At 42.9% G+C, this 15,124-nt stretch overlaps 1 long non-coding RNA gene across 2 annotated transcripts in view; it reads left to right on the top strand.

The window, feature by feature from the left end:
• Positions 1-6,905, top strand: part of LOC118910600 (uncharacterized) — a 266,015-nt gene extending 259,110 nt beyond the window's left edge. Inside the window, exon 6 of one of the 2 annotated variants that reach the window (XR_008995938.1) lies at positions 1,256-6,905. This is a non-coding gene — a long non-coding RNA (uncharacterized LOC118910600). The remainder of the gene's footprint in view (positions 1-1,255) is intronic. The other variant, XR_008995939.1, reaches the window with a different exon arrangement.
• Positions 6,906-15,124: the final 8,219 nt, after the last annotated feature.

Below are 15,124 nucleotides of genomic sequence, written 5' to 3' on the forward strand. Positions count from 1 at the left end.
GGAAAAACAGCTGGTAAACGGCTTTTTTTTTTTTAGTCAGCAGACTCATGTATGCTCTCAGTTCTCCTCAACCTGCCGTTTGCACATGCATGTAGAATTTATGTTGGGTTCTGCAAAAGACGGGGCTTCTCCCTCAAGGCTTTTGCTTGCTATGAAGTTCAGCAGACTTACAAGCTACCAATCCAAGCAAAGGTGGGACAAATGGGCAAAAATGGAAGCGCTCATAGGGACAGTCCCTTGGGAAGCTTGCTGTTGGCGGTTTGTGGGTTGGAAATCCTTCAGGGGGCCCCTGCTGTGGCTGGTCTTGAATTTATCCACATGACTCCCACAGGGACTTGTATCTGCACTCACCCTGGTCCCAGCAGGAAAACCTAAGAATATTTGCATTTTCTGGGATTTTCTTCAACAAGAACAAACAACATCTGTCTTGCTCTCACTCACATGACCCTTCTTATGTTCTTCTTTGTCAAGACCCCCAGATAATTCTGGCACTTGCAGGCTACCTCAGAATGTGGCTGTTTTCTGGATGGGTTTGGGGTCAGGCCCAGGTCCTCTTTATGGAGTGTGCTTCGCCTGCTCATACTGGGGTTTCATGGAATTCACAAACAGGGCATACCTGGGTCCTCACAAAATTATACTAAGGAAAGAAGGCACAGTATCGGTCTACATTTACCAACTATATATTTAGTTAATAGGGCTGGGTGCTGGAGACAGAAAGGACTAGACAGCCCTTGCTCTGGAGGGGCCCACAGTGTGTGGGAGAGCAGACATGTGAACAGATCATCACAAACCTAGTGTGGTGCAAAAAGATAGGTATACATGCTACATGCTGGAAGCATAGAGAATAGTCATCTCCTGTGCCAGGGGGAGTCATGAAACAGTTGAGACCTGAGTTGAACTATAAAGAATGATGGAAGGTTCATTAAGCTGGAAAAGGGGTAAAGAACACAGACAAAAACTATATATATATATATAACACTTCAGAAATGGATATTTATTACTGGCTGATTTATTACTCTAATGCAATAGGATAAGATATAGATTGTATTTCCCTCTAAAATTATTGCAGTTTCCCTTGCGCTTATTGGATGTGTTTGTTCTGAGTGATCGATAGATATGGGAGAGAGTGAGAGACAGAGAAACAAGAGCACCAGTGTGCTGTATTACTTGTATTCTCACTACATAGAAATAAGATGGGAAGAATCTTCAGAATCTTGATTCATTTGTGCAAATATCTTCTTATTGCTGAAACTAGGAAATTAAGTCTGGAATGGAACATTCTACATCAAGCCTTAGTCCCTGAGCCCACTGCAACCCCAAAGTGCTTCACAGAATCCGGGAGACGGCCTGTCTCAGACTCATTCTTCCTATTTTCTCCCAGCCAGTGAATGCCTCCGATTTGAAGAGCAGATGAGCATGCCTTTCTCTCCTGAGTTACAAGTATTTGAACCGTGGGAAAGATGCTCCCACAGGGGTGGACGCCATGGACTTCATGAGGCTCCCAAGGGAGGTGGACTTCTTGGCCCACGAAGTCGGTAAAGGGCCCTAATTCTTCAGCAACTATCCACAAAGGGACTCTCCCTGACGACTAGGCCCTGGATGAAGCCTAGTTTATAGAAAGTGAAGCAGTACCAAGGAAGGAGCTGGCCTCTCCTTGATCCTGGACTCTGAGTAACTAATTCCCTTGGGAAGACAGCCAAGTGTGGCCGGCAGAGACTGTGTCTAAGTTCTAATTTGGAGGAAGCAGCAGAGATCCAACTGCAGGTGTGAGCATGCCCCTTCCTTCACGCACAGACCTTCTGCAACAGGCTGCGCTTCCTGAGAAAGGCCTGATGAAAACGATCAAGCTCACACAGAGGCCCCGCTGTGCAGGAAGATTGCTTCCAAGAAGCGATTCATTTTTAGTTTAACAACTGTGCATTCGGTCCCCACACAATTTATCTTCATGCAAAAATCACATACCTGTGTGCCAGATGTGCACAGCTGTATGTGAACAACTGCTGATCTATCTGGGTCACATGCCAAGTGCCTGTTTCTTTAAATTAGGGTGGGTTGGGATTTGGGCCGTGTGAAAATTTCATTTGGAAACCAGAAACCGAGCAAGACCTGGCTACACAGGGGTTTGAGCATAGCGTGCTGATGAACCAAGGTTAAATTGGTCTTTTCCGGGACCCCCCAGAATGGCCTGCTTTCCCGACCCCAGAAATTCAGTGGCATTCTGGGTCTGCAGAGGCTGGGTGCTGCCAAAGTGCGCGGCCCTTGTAAATGCTTGTGGTGAAGCCGCAAAACCTCTGCCCAGCCCCTGGGAGCTCTTGCAGCAGGATAGAACTAGACATTTTTAGTTTGTGTTTCAGAGTTTTACCCTCTGGACTCAGAAGAAGCAAGACCACAAAACAGTCAATGAGGCCTACCAGCCCAGCAGCTGGGGCACAGCCATCCACAGAAGAGCAGGGGGCTGAGGTGAGAGAGCACTTACCCCTGGAAGCCCGCACTTCTGTGTACACGGGGGATCTACAGCACTAGCACACAGACATTTCCCTTTGTCTTCCTGTCTGTCCTTTCGTGACCAAAGCTAATCAATATTAAAAGAAATCCAGCTATCGTTTTGTCATTCCATGACTGATTTATTGAGTAATCACTACTGTAATGCTGGGTGCCCTGCTGGCATCAACAGGAGGCAAATTGCTTGACACACAGTTAATATTCAAGTACATAAACTGCGTGGGATTAATGAAGACTTACAAGTTTTCAATGTTTTTGACCATCTACCAGACTCCAGGTCCTATGCAGAAAGTATCCCCTTAATTTTCATAACTCCATAAGGCAGGTAAGTGTTTGTTATTCCTACTTTACCACAGGAAAACTGAGATTCAGAGAGATTAAGAAATTTACTGAAAAGTCATGTATCTCCTATGTGGTGGAGCACGGATTACAATTCAGCTACGTCTGATTTCCAATTCCATCTTCTTCCCGTGCTGCTGTTGTTCCTTGTCCCTTTGGGCTATTACCAAAGCCCTGAGAGAAGGCTTCTCTGTCCGGAAGCACGTGGCCTTCGCGCCCCCTGGGCCCTGGGGAACGCCACTGCGATGTGGACCTGAGCTGTCTCACCTCTCGGCTTCATTCCGGCCCGCACATGGGCAGGCCCTGATAAATCAGCCCACAGTACTCAGGCTCAGTTTGAATTTCAGCGGAATTCTCTAAAACAATAACCAGATGCAATTTAACTCACACTGTGTCCACATAAGGAATCCATTCCAAGAACAGTCAGAGGATGCACTGTGATTCTCAGTCAGATGAATGACTTCTAATCTTCCCTGGGCTTGTTTTAGAACTCAAAGAAGAAATAACATCTAGATTAATTTTAGAGTTCAGTCTTTGAATCCGGTCTCAGGAAGGATGCCTGTGTAATTTAGTTGTGTCGTGGTGACCCCTTAGATGACAGATCACTCATGGGTAGTGGCTCATTCTAGACACCTGCCATATTCTATGCAATTTCCTCTTTCCAGTTTCAAGAACCATTTCAGACTTTGCTTTCTTACGAGGTACTTAGAAGAACCAGGCCACCATCCTGGGAGTAAAATGGGATCCTCCAGGAATTACATCACTTATTTTTCAACGAAGATTAATTTCATTTGGTTTAGTTGAACAAAAGTGTATGATCACAGATTTGATAACCAAATAGATGCCTTGACATAAATTTCAGTCCTGGTTTAGCTCTCTTCCAGTGAGAAAAACAAGGAATCTCAAAGGTAATTGGTATATCACTTCTCCAAGGGGGGAAAAAAGGGGTAGACTTTCAATTTTCTTAAACATAAAACTTCAAATCCACATATAATAATAAACAAATGGTTTAAGGCATTTTATGTCATAAATGGGCTGCTATTATTTAGTTATGAATTTTCAGGTTCAGGAATTATGCTAAAACCCAAGGGTCATTGTGGAATGTCTGTATATTTGATTTCCAAAGATCCAGATAGGTTTTAATGTGTTCAATGTAATAACACTGCACTCCCCAAGCAATTTCTGTATCCTCAGAGACATGGCCTAATAACAGCCCTCTGTGTCTTCTGCTTAGTGAAGTGTGAATAATAGCTGTGAAAAGAATATATATATACTCACACATACCTACATGCATAATATATTTATATATATTATATTTTAACTTTAACATATGTTCCCACATGGCCAAGTGATTGAACCTAATACAGTTAACAACTTAGGAGGGGATTCATTGAATTTTCTAGGTCTCTTCATAGCCAGTTACTTTGTAAGGAGATCTTAAATGTGGAATAATCAACATGTTAAAGTAATCTGGATGTTTATGATTTGATAACTCTTTGGTGCATTGTTTAACAACATGTTTTCAATTTACTTTCCTTCAAATAGCTCCAAATAACCCCATGATTTAGGATGATTGATTATGGGAATGTTGCTTTTACTGTACATCCAAGGTAATTTTAAAATTACATCTTCTTTTCATTGTTAAGGGGTAAAATCATTTGCAGGTCTTGACATGATTTATCAGAGAAAAGGGGACAAAGGGTCAGTCTTGGCTTCACTCTGTTAGAACATTATTGTGTGAGCCCAGAGGTAAAGCAATAGACCTTATGGAAGCTGGGTTCTAGCCCCAACAGGCTAAATAATCAGTTCTGTGGCCTTAGAAAAATCATTAACCCATATGACTCACTTTCCTTCCGTATAAAAACCAACAAAGCAATTGGGATTGAAATCCCCCTTAAAGATTCTGATTCATTTTAATGGGGGCCAGACCTAGAAATCTATACTTTTTACTAAGAACCTGATGTTTATAATCAGACAAGTTTGGAAAACACTAGAGGTCTAAAGTTCTACAAGTTTAGAACAAAGTTTCCTGTCCTTCAGACAATTTTCTTTCAGAACCATCTTATTACATAACAGCAGTCTTACTTCACCTACGCCTGGTATGTATTTCTCTCAGACACTGTGCTGAAGCTTGTATGTAAATGACCTATTTAATCCTCCTAAGAACCTTGCACTGTCAGCATACTAGTCATAGTTATTAATCCTATCTGCTACAGACAAACTCCCTAGTCTCAGTGGTTTAACATGTTTAGGTTTTATTTCTTTCTCATGTAATCTTTCTCTACCTCGTAACTATGCCATCTGAAACATGTGTGCTTCATGGGAAGACAAAGATAGAAGATATTGGATCTTACCTGCATGATGGGGATTGACACATGACAATTCTGTTCACAGCCCATTGGTTAAAATAAGTCACATGGCTTCAATCCAACTGGAAACCAGCAAACATAGAAGAGCACATGCAGATCTAATAAACAAAGCTGTCTCTGACACGTAGGGGATCTAGATTTTACCTCTGTAAGAAACTGGGGCTCAGGAAGGCCAGCTTGGTGTCACTGATGAAAAATGACACATGGCATTTCATTCAAAAAAGGAGCATGCATTATTCACAATAGCCAAGATGTGGAAACAACATAAATGTCCATGGATAGATAATGGATAAAGAAAAATGTGGTATACACATACAATAGATTATTCAACCTTAAAAAAAGGAAATTTTGCTATATGTGACTACATGGACTAACCTCGGGGAAGTTATGCTAAGTGAAATAAGCCAGTTGCAGAGGGAAAAATACTGCATGACTCCACTTCTATGAGGTCCCTGAAATATCAAACTCAGAGGAAAAGAGTGTAGAATGGTAGTTGCCAAGGGCTGCAGGCACAGTAAATTGGGAGCTGCTGTTCAATGGGTATAAAGTTTTCCCATCTAATCCCCCCCAAAAAACATTTTTACTGAGGTAAAGTATGTCAAACTCAAGCTTAAAAATCATAATAAAATGTAAAATACTCTTTATGTAAAAAAAGTCCTGGCTTCCAAGAATAAAATGTGTTTCTCTAGACAGTAGAGTATTTCCATCCCAAATAAATAACTACAGAATTGATCTTTTTGAAGTTGTCCTTGTTCCTTTGTCTTTCCATATTAAAATCTGAAGGCATGTCCCTCCCTGAAGCAGACAGGTGCTCCTGCTGGCGGGCCGAGGTCCAAGGGGACTTCCCTGTGACTTGCTCACTACAGTCAAATAGTCTCAGGATATCAAAGAATCGTTCTCTTCACCTCAGCTTTTTTAGCAGTACTAACACAGATTATTTCTTCACAGCTAAACCTGTGAAATACCAGTTTTGTCCAGTCAAAGCACACCTGTTGTAAAGAGATATTTTTTTCTTTCTTTCTACTTTTTGACCCTGAGAAACCTCTCAACAATTCCACAGATAATTGTTAAGGGCAAGGAGAGATCCCAAGATCTGTGGCAATAGAATTTAAGAAGATAGAACCTATATCGACAGAATACTTAGCCCACAGCAAAAACAAAAGAAAATGAAAATCAAAACAACAACAAAACAGATAAATAAGTTGCTGTCAGACATAAGGTAAAAGCTGTAATCAACATATGTATGGATTAATGAAAGTCTAGAGAAGAAGCAGCTACTTCTGCTGAATTTGCTGAGTCAGTAGGAGCATCAGAGAGAGAAAATGACCATTGGTCTAGGCCTGCATGGGTGAGGCATCTCTGGTGCACTATCCTATGGAGCTGGGTGGGAGCGAGAGAGCAATCCTGGAAAAGATGGCTTGGCGGGAGCACAGCAGTGGCAGAGTAGGAGCATTTGCAGAGAATGCAGAGGGCAGAGGAGGGCTGGAAACCGGGTGGGCCAAACGTTCAAGAGCCTGAACTGCCGTGCAGAGGAGTCCGAACTTACTCTGTGTGCATGAGGGAGGCATCTGAGCTTATTAATCAGGGGTCAAACATGTGCCAAGGAAATATCGTTTTGACTTCCAGGAGAAATGGAATTCTGCACTTGCACATCTCTGTGTAGCACAGACAGTAAACTGTCCCCCTGTATCTATTTTTCTCTATTTATATGTAACAACAGAAAATTTAACCGGGTATGTGGCCAGGTGACTAAGTTCTGGCCAAAGGGCTGTAGCTAAAGGCCTAGTGGTAGCTCCTAGATACTTTTCATAAAAGAAAGCTGGCCTACAGTTGCCTCTCTTGTCTTCTTGCTGCTTCTTAGACTGCAGATGTGATGGCATTGAATTTGAATTGAAAAGGTCAACTGAATTGTCTGCCACTTGAACTGGTTTTCTACTTTTGTCAAAAACCAGTTGGGCATATTTATGGAGGTCTAGTTATGGTTCTCAATTCTGTTCCATTGATCTATGCATTTATTTTTGCAAAGAGCACACTGTACTAATCACTATAGCTATGTAGTGAGCTGTAATGTCAAGTGACGTGACTTCTACTTTATTTTTCAAGATTCAAGATCCATTTTAAGGATCTTGAATATATTGATTATTTGAGCTACACCCTGATTTTTTTCTAACTTATTCTATTCCATTTTATTCTTTCCTTAAAAATGGCCATGACCTACTAAGTTGGCTTCCTCACCCTCCAATGGGCCTCTCCACTTGCAGCTCAAAAAATCCTGCAAAGCAAGGGAATGAGAAGGGAGTATTTGCCATCAGTTTCCCCTACGCCCCCACCCCCACCCCACCAGATGGAAACTGCAGTAAAAGCATAATGAAAGCTGCTTTAATGGGGATGGAGGCTGCCCTCTTCACGTTAGGAGTGGGAGAAGGGCTTGCAAAGAACATACAGCCCACTTTGGGGGATGTTCTGACAAGGAGAAAATTTCCAGTTCCTAATCATGGATTTGGTTTTCTTTGAAAATGGAGAAGCCACTCGGTGAGAAATTTAAAAGCTCCATAAATTGGTATTTGTTATCATGTAATCAGTGGGCAAATCCTTTTATATATATCCTCTTTTACCCTTAACCTGCTGTAAGAGATATATATTATAATTTCCATTTTACATATGATGGAAAACCTCATAGAGGTTAAGGAATTTGTTCTAATTTGCACATCCAAGAGGAGCATAGGTCAGACTCAAAGCTGTGTTGGCCTCCCTCCTGTGCCCCGGGTCTCGGGCATGAGGCTCCCTCATGGCCCCTGCTGTGGTCCAAAGTCAGCAGCCTATAAAGCAAGGAGACGGACTCTTTGGGATGGTTCAGAAGATGGTTCTGAAGATGATAACTTACCTACCTGCTTGGACCATGAGGCTGAGGGCCACACCCTGAGCTGTACGGGGCCTGGATTGCCAAGGAAGACTCCCTCACGGAGCAGAGCCACCATGCCCGCCCAAGGCTGCTACAGCTGGTCTCCTCCATGAGCAAGGAAAACCTTTTATCAGGGTTAAGCCTCTGTTATTTCGGGTTTATGTTACTCACAGTTGAATCTAATCCTAACTGATACAACCACTATCCCACAACAGCAGTGGCAGAAAAATATATATCACATCTCCATAAATCCACTTTTATAAGGGAATGAAGTCAAGTTATTGCCCCCAATAAAAAGGTGTTTCGCAGCATGACCCAGGAATTGGAAAGGGCTGTTTGCTCACCGTTCCTCCTTGTCTCACAGTCTCACACACCCAGCCCGTGAGCCATTTTCATGGTGGCAGGACACAGAGACCCGGACCGAGGAGTGTGGAAGGGCAGTGCCCGCACGGTCACGGTTTGGCCAGCATTATGCTTTCTCCAGCTCTGCGGTCATGCACAACATGAGGAGCTCTCTCGTCTTCTCCTTTCCTGAGTGAAGTTTTCTAGGAGAAGGAAGAAAATAAGACAATGTGGACAAGTGGAATCGAAGGAAAAATGAAATATAAATAAACTGAACTCTTCACTGAACAGAAAAGTTCAATTAAAAAAAAAAAAAAGAAGAGAAATGTAGGATGCTAATTTGAACCATAGCCCCATGTCTAATGCTTTTAGCCGAGGAAAGAAGAGAAAAGCAAAAGAAATCTGAGTCAGAGGGAAGATGTCATGGTGAGTTTCAATGGGATGAATTCCTTATTAATTCTAAAGAACACGATGCAACATGGATTTAATTATACAAGTCAACCCACCCACATTCCTCTGATGCTTTTCACACACATGGGCTTCTGAGGATGATGAAAGGTGGGTGGGGAGAAAAGGGAAAAGGAGGAAGAACACAGGGTGGCCAAGGCCGTGGAGAAGGCGGCCTCCCCCAGGCCGTGGCTGCGCCCAGCCTCCCCTTTCTAACCATGGAAGCTGTGGTGCCCCAGTGAAGTCACCACAATAAAGCCAGACCCGACAGACCCAGCCGATCCATTTACCTTGGCTTCAGGAAACTTCTAATTTGTTCTATTTACTGTGGAAGAGAGATTCTTACAGTTTTGGGGGATGGACAGAGGAATATCACAAGAGGAATAGATAGGAGCTTAAAAAAAGAAAAAATCTCTCAGCTGCTTTTAATTTCCTGTGGCATGCACAACACAATCTCACTGAGAACAAAAAAATCTATTAAAACTCCAAGGAATTTAAATGTGTTAGAAAATTTTCAATTTATATTTTTAATACTTACATGTTTAAGAGGTAAAACATGATGTTTTGAGATACACATTGAAATGATTACTATGGTCTAGTTAATTAACATACTCATCTCCTCACACATTTACCTTTGTTCTTGTGGTGAGAAAACCTAAAATCCACTCTGTTGGCAAATTTCCAGTGTTCAACGCAGTATTATTAACTGTAGTCACCATGCTGTACATTAGATCTCAAGACTTATTCAGCCTGCATAACTGTAACTTAGTTGACAGAGCATTCAGCTTTGCCTAAGGTCTCTCTGGGCCTTTTTACTGGTGCAACCATCAATAATACCCCAGTCTCTGTACAGGGGAAAAGCATCAGTAATTTCCCATAGCTAAGACCCCACTGTTTCTCCCTATTGTTTTTGCTTTCAGACAACACCCCGGAGAATTCTAGCTGTCAGAGAGTCTCACTGACCACCTGGGACATTAGTTAACCGAGTTTTAGACTTTTGGACCGAGAACACATTGTGTAGGAGGGAATCCAGCAGTAGAGTGATGGGCCTATAAAGTTACGGGCACCAGCGGGGCAGTTCAGTTGAAGATAGCAAAAAACAAAACCAACCAAATAAAAAACTCCGCTCCTGCTCTTCTAAGCAAAAGGCATGCCCTGCAAAGTGCAAGCTTAGAGAACCCTTGAAAGGCTTTTGGCAGCTCCATGAGTGAACCCCAGAACAACACTAACAAGCTGGCCTGGTATGGTAGCTGCCACCTCTCCCACCATCAGGAAAATGGAGAACTGGCGAAATACACTGGAAAATGGCTCTAGGAATACCCAGTCTTAACCACAATCCAGGAATCCAGAAACTATCATCAGAACTGCCAAATTTAGAGCTATGCCATGTCTCCTACATCTGCACTGGTTTAAAAAAATTGATGCCCATGCACCACCCATCAATATCTACGAAACTAGTGAGGAGATTCTGGGATGTCTGCTCAAACCAGGGATGAGGTGAGGTCAGGGGGGAGGGTGTGACCAGATGCTTCCATGACCATGTCCACTCCTCAGTATCAGGGGAGCACATCTAGAACCTATATCACACTTAGAGACCTTGTCTCAAGGGAATGCCTAGCACTGTCCAGTCTCTGCAGTCCAAGAAAGGATATTAGAAAGATAGCTTTCAAATACTTTTCAATCATGACCCATTTTTTTAAAAGTTAAATTTTTCTGAGATCACTGTAGATTCACATTCAGTTGTAGGAAATAGTGCAGAGATCCAGTGCACCCTTTCACCCAGTGGCCCCCAATGGTAATGTCTTGCAAAACCATAGTACAGTATCACAGCTAGGATACTGACCTTGGTACAATCCATTGGTCTTATTCAGATTTCTCAGTTTTACTTGTACATGTGTGTGTGTATGTGTGTGTGTGTGTGTGTGTTCTCTGCAACTTTATCATACATAGATCTGTGTAACTATCACCACAGCCAAGATACAAGACGCAAGACACTGTTTTGTGTTCAGAATCCAGGAGTGACTATAAAGGAAGGCTGGACTGTCCCAGATGGTTCCTAAGATATTTTTGAAGATTATTCTTTCTGCAGTTCAGGAAGAATTTTTGCATCAGTAACTTTCTTGTGATAATTGTAAAGCCTTCTGCAATAGAAGTTTAGACTGAACTTCTGCCACTATTTTGAGGTCTGTTCATTTCAGATAAAGCTAATAGTTATTCTCCATAGTTTCAGTTCATTTCTGGAGTAATAAACATTGGTCCTTGTACTTGGGGACACAGTGGCTCTTGTGTGACTGACAGGGGCCCTGCTCTAAAGGGGCTCACATTAGGAGGCACCGTTGCTGTTGAACCTGGTTTCGTTTCCTTCCATCTCTATGCAGACATAGAGTTTTGCTCATATCAGCCTCTTTTTCTGCTCCCTTTTTCCAGTCTCCCCCAAATTGAGGCTCTCATTGTCTCAAAGTTTTGGCCACGTTAAATTCTCTGGGCTCCCATCCACCCTCACAGAGCTTCAAAGTTAATTTTATTTCCCATAAAGAAAAAGCAGTTTCCCAGTCCCAGTCACTCCCATTTACCATTCTTTCTCCAAGAGGCAGGAATGAATACTGGGAACTAAGTGTAGAGAGTGCTCACTCCTAATCCCTCAGCTTGTATGGGGCATGATGTGTGTGCACAGACTGCAGAGTGATGGCATGGAGTAGGCACTTAAAATGCCAGCTATAATTAGTATCCTGCCACAGCAAAATTGCTCTTCCCCAATCCCCACCCTCTTCTGAATTCAGTTATATCTTCTTTCAACAGAAGGGTCACAAGCTGCATTGTCTAAGAAGCTTTCTTCCACTTGTCCCACCCAAATGACCTCTCATTTCATCCTTGACAGTTATTGTTACCCTTATAAAGTGCCCTTCTAAATTATACATTTTTATGTCCACTGTCCTGCTTAAAACCTGTTGATTAAGAGCCTACTGCTTGTAAGAAAAGGACTCTATCTCATAATCATGACATTCAAGTCCTCTTTAGTATGTCCTCAACCATTCTTTGTAGGCTCATCCCCAAAACTCTTCTGCAAGCATCCTGCATTCCTTCATTACCAGATACCTGCTGTTCCCTAGACTATACCAAGCAATTTCACACCATGGCTTTGCATGTGCTGATCCTGAAAGTATCCAGACCTCTTTGACCAAAATCTCACCTCATCTTCTGGAATGCCTCCACTCTGTGAGGTCTTTCCTGATCTATGATTTACCTTTCGTTTTGCAGTGCCTCTTGATAACCTATGATTACTTATGCACTGGTGTGCTTTGTAAGTCAATCGTAATGCACTTTAGGTGAGTGGTTGATGTCCCCACAGAATACAGAGAAGCGGGACAGAAACAGAGTATGGCCTGTGTTTCTATCTCTGGAACCTCACATAGGCAAGTGTCAGGAAAGAGAGAATATTCTATGTTTAAATCAGAGGGACACTGAGGTCAGAGTCTCTTTTAAGATGTAAGCCCTCTGGAAGAAAGGGAGAGGTCAGAGGATTGAAGGTTGGGACCCAGGTCACTGGGTTTGCAACCTTGAAACAAAAAAGAGATGAAGTCTGCTTTAGTGTCTCTGAAAAGAGATTTCAGTAATAATAGCCCAAAGCAGTCATAATGCCACATACGCCTGAGACTATGCTCTGTAACATGCTGTCCAGCATGTTACTTTTTTCATATACGAAAATTCAACTAAGAAAAAATTTTAATTAGAAAATTAATTATTTGGTGATGTTCGAAAATTGACTCCCAGGTAAAGAGAGAGCTATTCCGAATAGACGGACTATCATATTGGGCCACATTTCTGGGTGAATGAGAAAAACATGCAAACTTTTGTCAGGGCTGTCTTCATTTTTAAACTTTCATCATGTTTATTTTACCTTTTTTTATTTTATTACTTGCAGGATATTGTTTTGTTCCTGGAACAAATAGTAAAGGCCTAACCCAAATAGCCAATTAAACTAAAGTGTGGTAAGGGCTTATAAGGCAATCCAAACAGGGTTTGGATGGGATGAAAACAGGGGAGAAATAGGGAGAATAAATGTAGTTCTTAGTTTCCATTTGTATTTTATCTTTTGTTACATGTCCATCCAAAACCTGAGTGTTGACTTGCTTTGGCATTGTGTAAGGGTTATTGGGAGTGATAAAAGAAATATAAAAAGGGAAAAAATTCCTGAGTAGTTAGTAACTTGACTTGGAACTGGAAGAGAGAATTCAGCTTGGGGCATTGGTTTTTTAGAGAAGATAGATGCTTGAGATGAAATAAAGCAATTTCACTCAACTACCCTTCAGATAGCTTCCTGGAAACTCATTTCAAGTTTTTCTGTTGCAGGATGACAATACCCAAAAGTCTAGATTTCCTTTTAAAAAGTCTTGTGAACAACGAAAATTACTGGGGAAACTATTCCCGTAATTGGGGGCCCTTTGGGCGATGGCAAACGCAACGAGAATAGTGGTGTTCCCAGTGGCAAGAACAGTTTGAGAGACAGCAGGACAGCACAGCACAGCAGTAGCAGCTGCTGGGCTGGGGGTCCGCAGGGAGCTAGCACCCTAACAGCTACTGCTGGTTGAGCACCTACTCTGAACCTGGCAGGTAGCCAGGTGCTTTAGATGCATGGCAGTTGAACCTTCACAACAAGGTTCTAAAAATGATATGATCTGTTTTGCAAATGGAAACACTGAGTGTCAGAGTGGTGCGGCAGCTTGCACACAGTCATGCTGCCAAGTAGTAGTGGCCTGGATCTGCCTCCAAAGCCCATGGTCCTCCTGCCACACTGTGATGCCTCTGCAAAGGAGGACATTCAGAGGAACAGGTGTCCCAGGGGCTTTTGGAGCATGGAGGCGCTGAATGAGACTGTCGCCATGTCATTCATGTCCGGATCACCTTAAGGCAGGCATGGTCTGGGGACACTGGTAGGTATGCAGTGAGTGCTGGTGGAATCGAATTAAGCAGTTTATACCAGTGCCAGAGTCTCAGCCTGATATCCTCACCTACAGGAACTCAGGAGCCATTTCTGTTCCTTAGACTTTATTTCCAGCATCCTCCAGCTGGTGTGTGAAGTTCTCTAAAGAAGGGCGATATCCACTAAATGTCTCCCTACTTTTTCAGGGTTGGGGGGAAGCTAACTAGAGCCTGCGAGTCTCAGCATGAAGAGGGAAGCGCGACTGTGGGTGTCAGTGTGATTTAGTCAAACCTGGCTTAGAAGGCTGGGAGTCGGAGACTAAAACCTACCATCAACACATGCTACTGCCATCTTCTCCTCTTCTCTGTGGTACTCACGGATCATCCGCAAAACCACCTGCATCATCCCTGTGTTTATACCAACCCCAGCAAACAGCTGTTCAACCACTCCACTGATAGATCCTGCTCCACCAAGACCACCTTTGCATGTATGGCCTCCTGTAGTCTGCCTCCCAGTCCTTCCGTGGGCACCTCTTGGCATCATGTACCTCTTCTGGAACTGTCTTTAATTGAAGCTGTCAGACCCCATGGTCTAACCCTTAGGATCCCCTCTGAGTCACTCCCTAAAAGCGGCTTGGATTTTTAAGCTGACAATTCACATGTTGTTCCAGAGATTACATTTAAAAAAATCTTACAAGCCTTCTGAAATAACAAATGTTTGTAACCAAAACACAGGACAAAACAAAGTCTTATAGAGTCTTTATTATGAGTCGATGCTGGGTCACGGGGCCGACTGTCTACGTGACCAGCGGTGGTGTCATCTCCCCAGCTGTCATTTTTGCCAAATCCACCCACGGGGGACATGCAGAGAAAAACAAATCAGCTGTAAATCCTCAGTTATTTCAATATTTTAAACACAACAAAGTGAGATCCTTATGAACATGCCATATGACAGAGCTGGATATTTCTAGGGTTTTCAACAAAAGAGGTCTGAATTCTAGAAGCTCTGGTGGGTCTGGGTCACTGGAAGCAAATTGGACCCTCTTTCCTGGATTCAAAGCAGTACTGGGGCCCATGGCACACAGGGGCACATCGCTGGCGCAAGTGTTTCATGGACTTCAATCTAGTTCTGATTAAGCTTTGGTTTTCCACATGGAAGATAGCTCCTTATGGGAGGGAGTTTGCAGATGAGAAACAAGGAGGTTTTCAGGGGTGACCTAAATAGCAAGGAGGGTCCTAAGTCCCTGCAGGCCACTCACTCTCTGCCAGCAGCATGCAGTTGCCCAGCCATGCAAAAAGCCTT

Source organism: Manis pentadactyla, chromosome 2, assembly GCF_030020395.1.
Source record: "Manis pentadactyla isolate mManPen7 chromosome 2, mManPen7.hap1, whole genome shotgun sequence".
Lineage (NCBI taxonomy): Eukaryota > Metazoa > Chordata > Mammalia > Pholidota > Manidae > Manis > Manis pentadactyla.